Source organism: Rhinolophus ferrumequinum, chromosome 24 (assembly GCF_004115265.2).
Source record: "Rhinolophus ferrumequinum isolate MPI-CBG mRhiFer1 chromosome 24, mRhiFer1_v1.p, whole genome shotgun sequence".
Classification (NCBI taxonomy): domain Eukaryota; kingdom Metazoa; phylum Chordata; class Mammalia; order Chiroptera; family Rhinolophidae; genus Rhinolophus; species Rhinolophus ferrumequinum.
In genome coordinates, this window is record NC_046307.1 from 17,384,110 (window position 1) to 17,400,628 (window position 16,519).

Sequence of the window (16,519 nt, forward strand, 5' to 3'; positions counted from 1 at the left end):
TTTTTTAAAGAGGTAGAAGAGATGTTTATATGAGCAACAGGAGCGACACCAAGTCTTCTTACAAAGGGATAGGGATCAGGGAAGGCTTCTTAAAGGACACCTAAGTATGCAACATCAAGGAGATGTTTACATATTTGAAGGAAAAGAGACTCAGAGACGGGAAGTGACATGTCCAAGGTCACACTGCTGGATGATGACAGAGCTGGAAATAAAACCCAGTTTTCTGCTTCCTAACCCAGGGCGCATTTCCTAAACCTGTTGTGCTGGTTATTGGTCTAATAACCAGCCCAGAGTTCACAGAGTCCATGTTCTGTTCTGTGATGCATTTCTCAGGCACTTGAGCTTCCAAGTTAGGTTCTGCCAATGGGAGGCAGGAGGCAGGATTGGGTGCAGTGCCAAGCTCTAGTCCATTGTTTCCTGGTGTTCCAAGTATCAGTGACAAGCACCCATTAGAGTATGAGCACCAGTCCTGCAGTGTCCCCTCAGAGGTTGAAGGATAGTCACCTGGTGATCCCAGCAAGAGCTCCCCTTGTCATGCACCTAATCCTATAAATATGAGTTCAGACAATGCAGTCCCCCTTGAAGGTCTGAACTGACATGAAAACCAAACTGATGATATTTTCCCCTAAACTGTGTCTTCTGGTGCTTCCAAGCTTCGTGAATGACATCAGATTATCTAAGGAGTTATCCTAGATACCGGCCTGTCCCTCACTCCCTCTCTTCAAAACCAACACCACATCCTGACCATTCTATTTCCTGGAAACGTCTTACATATGAGGTCTGACAATTAAGTTCACAAACTCATCCTAGAAAAAGTGCTACATACCTCATTGCTGAATATCACTATGGTCACCTTCGAAGTACCCCCTTGGGAAGCTATGCACTAATGCCAGCACCTAGTCTACCCTTCAAAGCAGTTTTGGAACTCTTTTTTTTGGAATGGCCATCAGAGCTGTCATTGTATTACCCTTGATGTCCTGAATGTCATCAAAATGTCTTCCTTTCAATATTTCCTTTAGCTTCAGGTAAAGAAAGAAGTCATTGGGGGCCAGATCAGGTGAGTAGGGAGGATGTTCCAATACAGTTATTTGTTTACCGGCTAAAAACTCCCTCACAGACAGTGCCGTGTATTGTCGTGATGCAAGAGCCATGAATTGCTGGCGAAAAGTTCAGGTCATCTAACTTTTTCATGCAGCCTTTTCAGCACTTCCAAATAGTAAACTTGGTTAACTGTTTGTCCAGTTGGCACAAATTCATAATGAATAATCCTTCTGATATCAAAAAAAAGGTTAGCAACATCATTGCAACAAGTTCACGCACTTAATTGTCAGATCTCGTGTGTTCACTTCTCTTCTCTCTCTCCCTAGGCAAAGCTACCATCATTTCTTGCTTGGTTGTCTGTCATAAATTCCTACCTGATCTGGCATTCTCTATGCCCACCTGTCGATTATCTATTCTTCTTTGATTTAACACAATTTTTAGCCACTGAATCAGGAGACCTGAGGTCTAGTCACAGCTCTATTGATATCCAGTACGATCTTGGGAAAGTCAGTTAATTTCCTGGTTGTTTCCCCAATCATAAACTGTCAGGATCTCTCTATATACCAATGTTTGAATGGTCAAGGAATGCTTTACAGAGGAGGTAGCACTGGACCTGGACGTTGAAGGATGAGAAGGATTTTGTTTTGTATTTCAAGTGAAAACCATGGCCCAAAGGACAGGTAATGAGTCCTTGTGGGTTTAGGAATAGCACAAAGATAGCAAATAGCTGACAGGTATAGCATCCAGTTGATTTTCCTGGATATGTGATGAGATGTCCTAGAACACTGTCCCCTCCCGTCTGTCTCATCTTATTAAATGGCACCCCCATCTATGAAGGGCTCAATCCAAAACCTCAGCATCATCTGTGATTCCTCGCTTTTTCTCCACCAACCCATGTTCAATCCATCAGTAAATCCTGTTGACACAGTGGCCAGACCCAGCCAAATTGCTTCCCACCTCCCACTTCTCTCCTCTGCTGCCACTTAAGTCCATGCCACCATTGCAGTGGCCTCTTTGGTGCTTCCTCTTCTTCCATACTTGTTCACTTAAAAACATATATATAGGGCAGCCAGACTAGTCTTTCAAAAAGCACAAACAGATCATTTCTCTTGTTTGCTTAAAACTCTCCTTTGGCTTCTTCCTGCCCTTGGAATAAAATTCAAATTCCTTACCATGACCTAAAAGGCCCAGAATGACTTGACTCCATTTGTGGGTGCTGTATTTTGGGGCCTAGATTCCCTTCCAGGACAAAAGGACTTACGCTTCCCACTCTTGCGAGTGCTGCGGCCTCATAGCCCTCTCCTATTAGCCCTGGCTGTTAGAGAGCAGCCTATGTCCACTGAGTGTTCATCATGGGGACGTGAAGGCCTGTCCCTCTTGTCCCAACACTGAAGGGCCATCTCAGTTGAGAGCTCCCTGCAGTGTTGGCTGAAGTCTTCTTTTGATGGCACCACAGCCCAAGTCCTCCCCCTGCCCACTCTTACTTCCTCCTCTTCTCTCACTAGTTCCCTAGTTAGTGATCCCAAGACCCAGGGAACCCAGCTGACAACAGCCTCTATGTAACTGGGGTGCCACTGTCCTCCTCCAACATAGTCACCTCACACTTCTTTCAGTGCCTATACTGTACCATGCTCCTTCTGATTTCAAGGCCATTAGTCTTCCTGTTTGTTTCCTCTGTCTGGAAATCTCTTTCTGCCTTCGCCTGCTTAGCCCCTACTCAGTCTTCAGAGCTCAGTTTGAAAGAGACTCCCTCAGGGAATTCATCCCTGATCTGTCAGACTAGGACAAGATCCCTTTTATAAACTCTCACAACACCCTATATTTCTCCCTGGCACTTACCTCTTATCACATGTTTAAGATCTCTCTTTCCTGCTAGAATATAAACTCCAGGAGGGTATTTTGTCTGCTTTTTTCCCCACCATGTCTGCTACATTTAATAGATGCTCAATACATTTATTTGTTGGATGAATGAATAAACGAACGATTTAATTCCCCCTCTTGTCCCTTAGTGATAGGCAGAAAAAGGCAACGATAAGGGTCTCGGAGTAATTTTGGTTGAAAACAGCTTTGTTTTTTCCTACTCACGAGAAAACAAAACAGAACAACAACAAAAGAAACAAAAACAGCAACTTAAACAGAAGAAGCATCTGAACCATATACAGTGAGAGACATGGGTTCATGGTTAGAGCAGCAGTCAGCCTCAGCTGATGGGTAAATGTTTCAGCCAGTGCGGTAACGAAAGTATGACCTCAGGGGAGTTAACAAAGTGCCTCCTCTCTGCCCCAGGTGGAGTTAAGTATGTCTCCAAACATGCAAAACGTGTCAGTTAAATTAGACTCAATTCAAACCAAGAAGCATCTGTCTTTCCTTTTAAAACTCCCAAGGTTTCCATTTTTACGTTGAAATCTTGGATCTTTTTGGAATGTGATCTGATGTACAATGAAACCGACCAACTTAAAAATGAAGTCTTGGTGGTGAACACACAATGTGATATACTATAGATGATGTATTATAGAATTGTACACCTGAAATCTATGTAACTTTACTAACAATTGTCACCCCAATAAACTTTAATTAAAAATAAATAAAGAAGTCTTTTCTAAATGTGACTCAAAGTCTAGAAGCCATAAAAGACTAATAAATTAAAGAATGTAAAAATTAAAAACAATTTTGCATGGCAGAAATCCCATAAGCAGAGAAAAAATACATATGACACACGGGGAAAATGTAACTGTAATTTATATTACAAAGTGTTTGTCTCTCTGATATATAAGGAATGACTTGAAACTGAGAATAGACCAACAACTGCGTAGAAAAATGGGCAAGAAATAGGGACAGACAATTCACGAAGAAGGCAAAACAAATGGCATTTAAACATATAACGAGAGTCTCCGTTTCACTTAAGAGAAACTATGTTGAGACACCATTTTCTACTTATGATACTGGCAAAAATCCAAGTGTTTGATCCCTTATTCTTTGGAGGGCTGTTGGGAAACAAATACTGCCATTCTTTTTGCGTGTGGATATGTAAATCGGTAAACTCCTAGGGAGGACAATTTGACAACATCAATTAGCATATATGCTTTATCTCAGAAATTCACTTTTAAGAATTTATCCTACAATTGTGCTGGTACATGTGTGAAGGGTCTATGTAAATAGTTATTCAGGATTGTTCGTAACAGCAAAAGATTGGCAATAACCTATAGCATATTAATCAAGGGGACATTTACTCGTATGATTGATTTCTAAGTAGAGATTTTGCAAAGAGGTTCAAGATCCCTGTACCGTTAATAAAAAATCCCAAAATGCACAAGTGTTACTGTAGCACACTTTATGTAACACAGAGGGAGAAATAAGAATATATATCCTATTTTCATAGAGAAATATGGGGAATAACATGAGTTTTCTTTTTTTTTTGGCGGGGAGGGAATGAGTACCAGGTAGAAGACAGAGTAGGAGAAAACTTCGCTGATACCTTTCATTATTTTAAATTTCTGAAAAATGAAGTCTTATAACTGAATATTCCTTCTTAAAATTTCATATTACCTATTTAAGAATTAAGTAAGAACACAAAGAAGCACCTCTGGAATACCACCCGGGTACCTCACATTCTCCCAGAGCTGTGGAGATAACAAAGATAGCTCCTGTCTCAAGGAGCTTGCAATCTACTGTGGAGTTCATGTTTGCCACAGGGAAAAAGAAGAGAGTACGTACCACAAAGATAATGATTAGATCAAAATGTGAGGTGAAGAAATAAAGTGCTGAGCAAGAGAAGATTATGACAAAGCAGTGAGGGCTAGAGTTTAAGAGGTTGAATTCATAGAGAAGATACAAGGAATTAATTAGGTCTTCAAGACTGAGCCATTTTGGGAAGGCAGGAGATCAGGTCAGGTAGTGTACTGAGCCCTTTTTGGGGGCCACTTTCTATAATCTCCTCAAGAACCATAATGAGAACCGTATTATCTTCATCTCCATTTTTAGATGAGGAATGTGGTTACAGAAAGGTTAAGTAACACAACTCAGGATCATTTAGCTTCTACGAGGCAGAGCCAGGATTCATATCAATATCTTATTTCAGCCACACACCCCATTTTTTTAAAAAAGTGAGCATTGTTTTTAATGAGATAAAATCTATACTCAGTGAAGTGCAAAGATCCCAAATATTTGTTCAATTTGGTGAGTGTTGACACATGCATACACATTTGTAACCAATACTCCAATCAAGATACAGAACACGTTCATTAATCTAGAAATTTCTCTCATGCCTCCAAAACTTCTGTAGAAAACCACTGTTCTGATTTCTATCACAATAGATTAATTTTGTCTATGTTGCTGAACATATGAGAACTGTGTTCATTTTTGTTGTTGAGTAGTATTCCCTTATACGGACATACCACATTTGTTGACCCATTCTCCTGCTGATGGACATTTGAGTTGTTGCCAGGTTTTGGATATGAATAGTAAAACCGATATAAATATTCTTACACAGGTCTTCATGCAGGCGTATGTTTTCATTTCTCTTGAGTAAATACCTAGGAGTAGAATTGCTGAGTTACAGAATAAGTATATCTTTAACCTTATAAGTAATTGCCAGGTTTACAAAATGGCTATCCCATTTTGCAATCCCACCAGAAATGTATGAGAATTCTAGCTGCTCTCCATGCTCACCAAAATTTGGTATTGTCTTGATTTTAGCTACTGAGCACCTTTTCATGTGCTAGTGGCCATTTACACACCTTCTTTGTGAAGTATCTATTCAACTATTTTGTTCATTTTTATTGATCCTTTTTGTTGTTGTTACTGATTTGCAACAGTTTTTTGTATATTCTGGTACAAACCCTTTATTACATGTGTGCATTACAAATATTTTATCCCTATCTTTTGATGAACAGAAGTTTTAGATTTTCATGAAGTCTAATTTCTCATTTATGATTTGTGCTTTTTGTGTTCTCTACGAAATATTTGTTTATCTCAAGGTTATGAAGATATTATCCTAAGTTTTTTTTCTGGAAGTTTTCATGTTTAGGTCTATAGTTTAAGCTTTTATGCTTAGTTCTAGGATCCATTTAGAATTAATTTCTGTATATGGAAAGAGATAAGTGTCAACGTTCTTTTTTCCCCCCTGTATGTTTATCCAGTTTTTCCACGACAAATCATTGAAAAGATTTTATTTTTTCCAATAAGTTGCCTTGGATTTTTTTGTTGAAAATCAATTGAAAAATATGTGTAGGTCTATTTCTGAACTCTGTATTCTCATTCATGGATCAATTTGTTTATTCTTATGCCAATATCACTCTGTCTTGATTCCTCTGGCTTCATAAGTCTTAAAATCAGATAATGTGCATCCTCCAAATTCACTCTTCTAGTTCAAAATTGTTTTGGCTGTTCGAGGTTCTTTGCGTTTCTATATACATTTTTGAATCATCATATAACTTCCTTTAAAAAACCTACTTGACATTTATTGGGAATGCTTTGAGTGTCTTTCAAGGAAATTGTCCAATTAACCTAAGTTGTTAAATTTTATTGGCATAAAGTTGTTTATAATATTTCCGATTACCTTTTTAATGTCTGTAAGATCTGTAATGACATGTCCTCTTTCATCACTGATATTCATAATTTGTGTTCTTGTTCTTTCTTCGTCAATCAGTTTTACTAGGAGTTTATTAATTCTATTAATATTTTCAAAGACTGAGCTCTTGTTACAATTTTCTATTGTTTGTTTTTCATTTTATGTCATTGAATTTTGCTTTTGTATTTATTATTTCTTTCTTTCTATTTGCTTTGGAATTAATTACACTTCTTTTCTAGTTTCTTCACTGGTTTTTGCCCCTCTTTTTCTTCTCTAATATAAGCATTTAAATTCATAAAATTTCTTCTAAATGTGGCTTTAGCCACACCCCACACATTCTGACATGCTGTATTTTCTTTAGTATTCATTTTGGAATATCTTTAAATTTCCCTTATAATTTCTTTTTTGATCCATGTGTTATTTAAAAATATATTGTTTAGTTCTAAAATATTTGAGGATTTTCTAGATATCCTATTGCTATTAAGTTCTCACTTAATTTCATTGGGTTAGAGAATATACTTTTATTTCAGTCTTTTAAAACTTTTCGAGAGTTCTTTCATAGTTCAGGATACGGTATATGCTGCTAAATGTTCCATGTGCACTTGAGTATAATGTATATTTTGCAGTGATTTCGTATGGTCTGTAAATATCATTTAGGTCAAGGTGATTGATAGTGCTTGGGGACTCTATATGCATCACTGGCTCTGTCAATTACTGTCTACTCATTTACTTGTGCTTTCAATTACTAAGAGGGAGGTTAAGAGCTCCAATTATAATTGCAAACTCATCTAATTTTTTATTTCTGTCAGCTTTTGCTTCCTGTATTTTGAACCTCTGTTTCTAAGTTAATACGCATTTATAATCGCTATGTGTTCCTAATGAAGTGACCCTTTTATCATTATAAAATGTTTGTCTTTATTTCTGATATCATTCCTTATTAAGACATCTTTGTTTGGTGTTATGTAACTATATTAGCTTTCTTATGCTCACAGTTTGCACGGTATATGTTTCCTATATCCATTTGCTTTCAACCTGATTTTATATTTAAAGTGTATGTTTTATAGACAACTAATAGTTAGGCCTTTTGTATCCAGTGGAAAAATCTCTGCCTCTTAACTGCAGGTTTAGTCTATTTATTTTTAATGTGATTATTGATAGGGTTGGGCTTAAGTCTACACTCTTGCTGTTTGTTTTCTATTTGTCTCTCTTCATTCCTCTATTTGTTCTTTCCTATTTCCTCTTTGGCTAATCAAATATTTTTTTAATATTACATTTAATTCCTTCATTGGCTTGTTAGTCTTTTTCTAAGGATTAAAATATGCATTGTTTACTAAAGGCAGTCTATTTAGAATTAATATTGTACCACTTCATATAAAATACTTAGAAAAGTATCCCATTATTTCTATGTCCTTTGTTATATTCTTGTCATATATTTCCCACCTGGCACATAGTAAGAACATGATAAATATACACTGAATGCATGGATGGCAGGTGAGAGTAAAATAACTAAGAGAAGGAAGTGTTGCTTTATAACTTTGATCCCAGTCTTGCTGTTTCTTAAGTCCAAGTTTGGTGGTAGAGATCATCATTCTCATTTAACTGCCTAATGAATATCTAAGGGGCAGTTTCAACAGAGAAGAAAGAAGAGTAAACTTAGAGTCAGGACTCTTTGTTATAAGTTCTAGAAACCCAAGTCAAACTGGTTAAGCTAAAAACAAAGGAAAAGGACAAGTATGTATCAGCTTCCATACATAAAAATTTAGGAATGCTGCATCCAGGGGCTCAAACAATGTTATCAAGCCTCTTTAGATCTTTCTCTATCTTCTCCCTCACCTCTGTTTGTCTCTGTTTCTCTACCTATGCTGACTTCATTCTCTCTGCTGGAAAGGGCAGGAAGGTTTGGAAACTTCAGGTGTATATTTTTTTCAGCTCAAAGTTACAGGATTCTGATTGGCTCAGCTTAAGTCACATGATCTTCCCTGAACCAATCAGGGTATGCCAAGGAATGTAGTAGGTATTGTGATTGAGAAAGGCTGAATCATGGGCTCTCTTGCTAGTTGGTCAGAGAATAACTCATATTCCTAACAGGGTCTTGCAGAATGAGGGATGAGTTCCTCAAAAGAATCTGAAGAAAGCAAATGGAAAAGTCTGTTGGGCAGACAAAAACTGGCCACTCCATGCTATTATAATCTCTTTTAAAGTCCTGCCTCCACTATCTTCTTTATGACTTTAGCCAAACCACTTCCCTTCTTTACCTTCATTTTCTCATCTTCACAATGGTCTCTCAGATTTCTTCTGTCTCTAAGGTTGGAAGCAATAGGAATGTCCCTCAAAAGAGGCAGGAATAAATCAATATTCATATCGATTCATATAATATTCGTATAATGAAATACACACAGTAACAAAAATGAATGAACTAAAATTACATATTTAAACATGGATAAGTCTCCAAAACATAATGTTGACCAAAAATACAACTTGAAAAAGCTATGTGCAGTATTATACCACTTAAATAAAAATTTAAAACACAAGATAAAAATATAAAAGCATGATTAACCCCAAATTTAGGACTGCAGCCCTTGCTGTGAAGGGAGGGAAGGGAATGGGAGGTGGGCGGAGTACAGAGGGGGCTTCAGTTCTGTCATATCTGTAATGCTTTGCTGCTTTAAAAAGATACAAAAACATGGCATAATATTATGGTAGGATAAAGTTGAGTGGCAGGCGTATATTTGTTACTTTATGCATTAAACTTTTCAGTCTGCTTAAAATATTTCAAAATCACCACACTAGCTATCAATACAATACCATTACCATGTCCAGGCACTTATCTAATGACTTTACATAAATTAATTCATTTAATATATGTTTTAGTTATCTATAGGAGAGTTGCCTCGCAGACTGGGAAACTGAGTCATTTCACAGGCAAGTAGTGGGTGCCAACTTGAGAGCTATGGGATCAGTATAGTAATAGAGGCCATGAAAGGTAGACCACGGCTGAAGGAAGTCCAGAAAGACTTCACGGTGGAGAAAGAGACCTCAGAGCTGGGCTTTAGGAAGGCCAAGGGCAAACTGGGAGGTTAGAGGGAGGAGCCTGAAAGTAGGGAACCAGCCATGAGGCTGTCCAGCAGAGAAGAGGAAATAAGGGTGGTTGTTGAAAGGTGGACAGAGGGAGATGGACCAACAATATCTGCGACTTGAGCTAAGTGCTTTTATATTTACTATCGTGTTTATTGCTCACCAAATCTCTATAAGGTAAGTACTCTACTGCCCACTTTGTTGATGAGGAAATGAGTCCCTATTGTCTGCTCTCTGAGACCTGATTCCTGGTGGTGAATCTCTCTGCTCTGGAAGGGAAACAAATCTGTGGCATTTGCCTTCTGTTGGCTCTTCTCAACTTGCACAGTTTCTGAGAACTCTGCAATGACCTAAAAAAATCTTCCGTGTTGCTAAATATAGACCAGTGAAATTACTCATTATTAGATAGCTCTTTCCTTAAAAAAATCTGCAGAGAGATTCCTGGAATGGTATAGGGAAGAAAATAGCCTCATTTCTTTAAAAAACTAAATGGGACTGTTAGAGGTGGCTAATGCATCTAGGTTTTGTAAGGAGAGTGAAGCCAGGTAAAACTCTGGTGTCATGATGTTTGCTTTGGTGGTGCTGTGCCTCTCTGCCCAGGGACTCCAGGAAGAGATGTGGTGCTTCCGAGAGATTTCTCCTGGCAGTGATTAGCACCAACTTCTAGTGAGGACCAGCTGGAGGCTAAGCCCTGTGGGTGGATGGGTGTGACAGGGCCCTGCCCTCAAGCTGCTGACAGCTTAGTAACAGATTAACAGCAGGGCACAGAAAAACCTTCACAACTTATGCTCATAAAATTAAGTTTCTGTCAGTTGCCTGTCATCGCATTACAGGAAACAGCTGCATAGGCTTTTATGAAATCTGGAAGGTATGTTTGGGATAACCTGACATTAAAAAGTAGGCTCTATGAGTACACAAAAATTAACTTTGGAGGAGCTCTAGGAGGACATTTCAAATAGATGGGCAATTGCCCTCCATTGCACCTGAAACTGAAGAGAACAAGTCCGTAGCACCACCAATTGGTAGAAGCATGGCATAATAATGCTAATAAGAATAGATAATGTTTGTTGAATACTTATTATGTATTAAGATAAAGTGGACAGGGAACAAAAACAGTAGTTTTATATATGAGCCTCAAGAGGAAAGTCACCGAGAGCAGATGCTCCCGATTATTGACACTTATTAGCAATGATCTAGTTACTTCTTACCAGGGCTCCTGGTAACATGGAGTGCTCCTGGATGAGTAACAGCAGGAATTTATTTATTTTACTATATGTAATAATTCTCCTGAACAATGTCAACGAGACCAGTTATTTCTACTACCACCATTAATATTAGCTACCATTTGCCATGCACTTACTATGTGCCAGGCAATGAGCTACATGCTTTTACATTGGTTGTCTTGTTTCTTTCTCATACCAATCTATGAGGTAGGTACTGTAGTGCTGCCCATGTTATAGAGAAGGAAACTGAGGCCGAGTAATTAACCACTAACACGTGCTAGGCTGCCACGATAAGTATAAAATCTTCTCAAAACCAAAACAGACAAATGACAAAAGATTTCTGTGTTACGTATTTGTAAGAGTTTTAGCAAGGTATAAAAATTCACATATATTTATTCAATAACGAATCACTTTTATTGAGAATATTAAAATGATATCAGATTAATACTATCCTTGGAAAGTTTGGTATAGAGAGGGTGAAATCATCTCAGTCAGGAGATTGGTCCCTGGCCCTTGATTCCTCCCTGTATCCCTACTGCCCCATCTTGAGCATTTCTACAATTCTAGTTTCCTTCCACTGTCAGTCCCGAAATTCAGATCTAATCACACGCCTCTTCTACTAAGAAACCTTTAATGGTTCATTATACTTAGAATCAAATCCAAACTCCTTAACACACCTTTGGGGTTCTTCATAGTCTGGTTACAGCCCGCATAATCAGTCTCTATGTAACCTTATGCCAAGCATAATTTTAAATATTGAAAAATAATTTAAATTTAATTTTAAAAATACAAAAAAATATTTAAATAATACTTAAAACCCATTTATATTTATAGTGTGCCTCAGGGTTTAGAAAGTACACTCACATATATTATGTCTTTTAGTATTCATCCCAACCAAACCAGGCAGGCGAACTACTTTTCATAATAAGCTGAAATTTTAGAATAGGTTTAGATTTACAGAAAAGGTTAAAGACAGTACAAAGAGTTCTTAATGTTCCACATCCAGTTTTCACTGTTATTTATATTTTGCATTAGTGTGGTACATTTGATGCATTAATGGATCAGTACTGAGACATTAGTACCAGCTGAAGTCTATACTTATCCAGATTTCCTTCGTTCTCACCCATTGTCTTTTTTTCTGTTCAAGGATGCCATCCAGGAAACCACATTATATTTATTTGTCATGTTCTAAGACATGACAGTTTTTGGCTGTGACAGTTTTTCAGACTTCACAGTTTTGTATGATCTTCACAATTTTGAGGAGTACTAATCAGGTATTTTGTAGAATGTCCTTTAACTGGGATTTTTCTCATGTTTTACTCATGACTATACTGAGGTTATACATTTTTATCACCTGGAGGAAGACCACCAGGGAAGAAGTGCCTCTTAGCCCACATCATACCAAGGGTGCATACCATCCAGGTGGCCTGTCATTGTTGATGCTAACTTTGCACCTGGCTGAGGTAGTTTTTGTCAGGTTTCCCCACTGTTAAGTTATTGTCTTTCCTTTCTTTCCATACTGTACTCTTTGGAAGGAAGTCATCACGTACAGCCCATACTTCAGGAGTGAGGAGTTATGTTGCTTCTTCCTGAGAACACGTCCATAAATTATTTGGAATTCTGCATGGGAGATTTGAGTCTTTCCCCCATTGATTTATTCATTCCATCATTATTTATATCAGTGAGGGCTTATGAACATTTATTTTATACTTTGGGTTCTAATTCAGTACGATTGTATTTGTTCTTCAAATTTTTCCGGTTTTGGCTACTGGGAGCTCTTTCAGTCGGCTCCCATGCTCCTTTGATAGGCTCATCTTGTATATTTCGTGCCCCAGTTCTAAGATTAGTCATTTCTCCCAGCAGCCCTGGTTCCTTTTATTGGAGAAGTGTATTAGAAACCAAGATCTGGGCACTGGGTATGCTCACCGCTACTAGGACGTCATTGCTCCTACACCCTCTCAGCTGAGGTAGCTCTTTATTCCTGTTATTATGGAGAACGGTGAGGTTCCAGGAGCTCTTCATTTTCTGAAGAGCTTTCTACCGTCTCATCGCCTTTGAGCACCTCTTCCTCGCTTTGCCGGGCAGTGAAGTAGCTTCTGTAGTCCATCTTGTGTTTCCTCCCCAGAAATGCCCTCTCCCCTTCCCCACCAGAGCTAATGTTGCTTCCCACGTGCTCCCACTGCCCTTTGTGAATCCCACCAGGATGCAGGCATCACAGCATATGTTAGAGTTAGGTAACATATGCCCGTTCTGCTGCCCGACATTGCACATCCAGTAGGTGCTCAGGAAGTATTGTTGGAACCTCTTTTTACATACACAGAGAATGTCTGAATCAGAATATGAAGAATGAACAGAGATATCAAAAGGATGCCTTGTAGGATGCCTGCAATCTCCCTGTCTCTACCCTCCTCTCCTCCCATTTAGAGTTCTTTGTTTGGGTTAAGCTTCGTGGCATCCTATGTAGTAGACAGGGCCTTAGGGTCCTCAGAGGTCCGCTAGGCAAGGCTTTCTTGGTCTTAGTCCTATGGCAGCTGTTCTTAAACATGACTGCACATTAGAATCCATCCCCTAACTTCCACTCCAGAAATTTGATTTCAGAATGTCTGGAATTGGGACTGGAAATCTGTATTTAACATCCTTCCCCTGAAAAAAGAGAGAGAGTAAAGCCAAAGCAGGTGGTCTGCAATTAATAATTTTGGAACTTCTGTGAAATACAGCCTCTCCAATCCAATCTGTAACATTTGAACTGTTGAAAAAATTCTACTAGAACTTACATCTTCTCCCATAGTGGACATACAGGGTAACTAAAACATAAACTTAAGTGAGGAGAGCAATATCACCTCAGAGGAGCCTCTTGGAGACTTTTCAGTATTATAACCTTAAAGTTCTCTTCACAAGGTTAAACTAGCCAAACGAAGTTTCAAAATGACAACTCAGAGTTTGATTAACTGGGCAGTCCATGTAGTTTCAAAGTTCATGATTTCTTTGAAGCTCGCTTATCTTGTGCTGTGGTTCTAAGAAACACACTGCTAAGAACGAAGGACTGAGTTAGCTGGGTATCATCTGTCTGTCATTACAGTTTTTCCAAAGTTGCTTAGTAATGAAGCCTTGCTCATCTTCCACAAGCAAATAGTGTTTTACAGTAAACCTGTTTTCTAGCATATGTCTTGTTCTCAAGCAAATTTATGAAAGACTTTCTCCCTTCTTTTCTACCTCCCCTCCCCTCCCCTCCCCTCCCTTCCCCTCCCCTCCCTTTCTTTCTACACTCACAAAACTCATTTGTTTGAACTAAGTGCATTGATTGGAGTAAAACCTGAATCTTAGATTACATTTAAAAAATTGTATCTTATAGATTTCAACTATATTTAGTGACACAAATGAAGCTGAAAACATTGGCAGAAATGTTGATAGGATGATGTTTTTTAAAGTTAAGAATTAGAGAACAAACTTGTAATTAGTTTGAATGCATGGTTTCTGGTTAATTGTTTTTACCAAAATTAATGTTGCTAATGTCTTAAAATAATTTTTTTTTTATTGTAGAAGTATACTCCTCTTACAACTTTGTTTATTTCATTATTTTGCTTGATAGGATGATTTTTTTTTTCATGTCAGGAAAGTTAAACATTTTAGTCCTGCCCCAAATGACCACACATCATACAAACTTTCGTTGATGATGATGATTATGGTGACAACAATAAAATGTCAATGCTTTTTGAGTGCTTGCCATATGCCAGTCACTTTACATGCATTGTTTTGGCCAACTGTCCTATCAATGCCATAAGGTAGGTAGATATTACTATTATTCCCATTCTCAGAGGGGTTAAATAATCTGCCTAAAGTCAAACTGCTAATCACTGGAAGAGTTGGTTTGACTGTATAGTATACCATGTTTCCCCGAAAATAAGACCTAGCCGGACAACCAGCTGTAATGCGTCTTTTAGAGCAACAATTAATATAAGACCCGGTATTATATTATATTATATTAATTATATTATATTATATTATATTATATTATATTATATTACATTACATTACATTATATTATATTATATTATGACCCAGTCTTATATTATAGTAAAATAAGACCAGGTCTTGTATTAATTGTTGCTCCAAAAGACGCATTAGAGCTGATGGTCCAGCTAGGTCTTATTTTCAGGGAAACCTGCTTTTGACCATGACAGTACAGCATCCCCCAGGACTCATATAGGTGCTGTGGCTGTACACACTGCTATGATGATGATGGCAGTGATGATGGAAAAATATTTATGTTCTAGGAAGTAGGGGAGGGATCTTACATACGAAATGTCTGAAGTTTTCTCAAACTTTCTCCAAAGAGTGATATCAGCAAGCTGGTGGAATGCGAGTTTTCAGCTGTCATCCCCCCACAGAATATCAATGTTGACAACCCCCATGGATGGGAGGAGCTTTGTGGGAGCCTGGGAGACCAGCAAGCTCCAACACACCACTGGGGCGAAATAATCTGACCATAGACACATGAAAGAGGGTAAGAAGAGTAGTTTCACTTTATCCACATCATCCCTCTCCCAAGGCAGCAAAGCTCAAAGCCAAGAAAGACCCCCTCCGCCTGATGTCTCCCTCGGGGATAAAGTGAGTGTGCAGTGAGTAAGTACCAGCTTCCCCCGCTGTTTGGGACACAGCCCTAGAGGCCCACTGCTGTCTCCCTCACACAAGAGGGAAGATTCACAGCAACCAGGATTCAGAACTCAACAAAGCGCCATACATCCTATTGAGTGCTTCACAGACTCCATCAGGAGACCAGTGCTTGAGATGCCTTGCTTGTGGACCCCCAACTGGCCCACAGGCACCCCCAATTCTCTGGTGCCTTCTCTCTACTATGCCTGGCTCCCTGCATGCTCCCTTGCCATTGTGAGTATGGTCTTTTCCAGACAGCTCACCAGCAAATGCAGTAAGCTGGCTCAACGCTGTGTGATTGGGAGAAGGCACAGAAACTTGAGCATTCCAGGGCACCACCCCAGGGAAAAGAAAGGGGAGGCTCCTTGACATTGGCCTTGGGGATGGTTTTTTTTTGGATCTGACACCAAAAGCAAAGGCAACAAAAGCAAAAATACACAAACGGGACTATATCAACCTAAAAAGCTTCTTCACAGCAAAGGAAACCATCAACAGAATGAAAATGCCACCTACCGAATGGGAGAAAATATTTGTAAATCATATATCTGATAAGGGGTCATATGCAAAATATATAAAGAATTCATACAATTCAATAACAACAACAACAACAACAAAAAGGTAACTATTTGAGGTGATGGATACATGAATTAGCTAGATTTTGGTAAGCATTTCACAATGCACATGTACATGAAAACCTCACGTTGTAGACCTTAAAAAATAAAGTTTTTTTTTTTTTCAAATTTGCAATGCTGCTTTAGTGAATTAAAAAAATATCTTTAGCTTGGGGACTCATGCATGAGTAAAATGTGTTTTTTCTGCTATCTTATTTTCCATACTAGACTAACTTTAGAGTAATATCAGTAAGGCTGTAGTTAATTTTGACAAAAACTGCTGCTGTTTGTAAACTCACTATTTTTAACCAGTCAAAACTCTGGCACAAAGTCCCATTAAGGCTGTA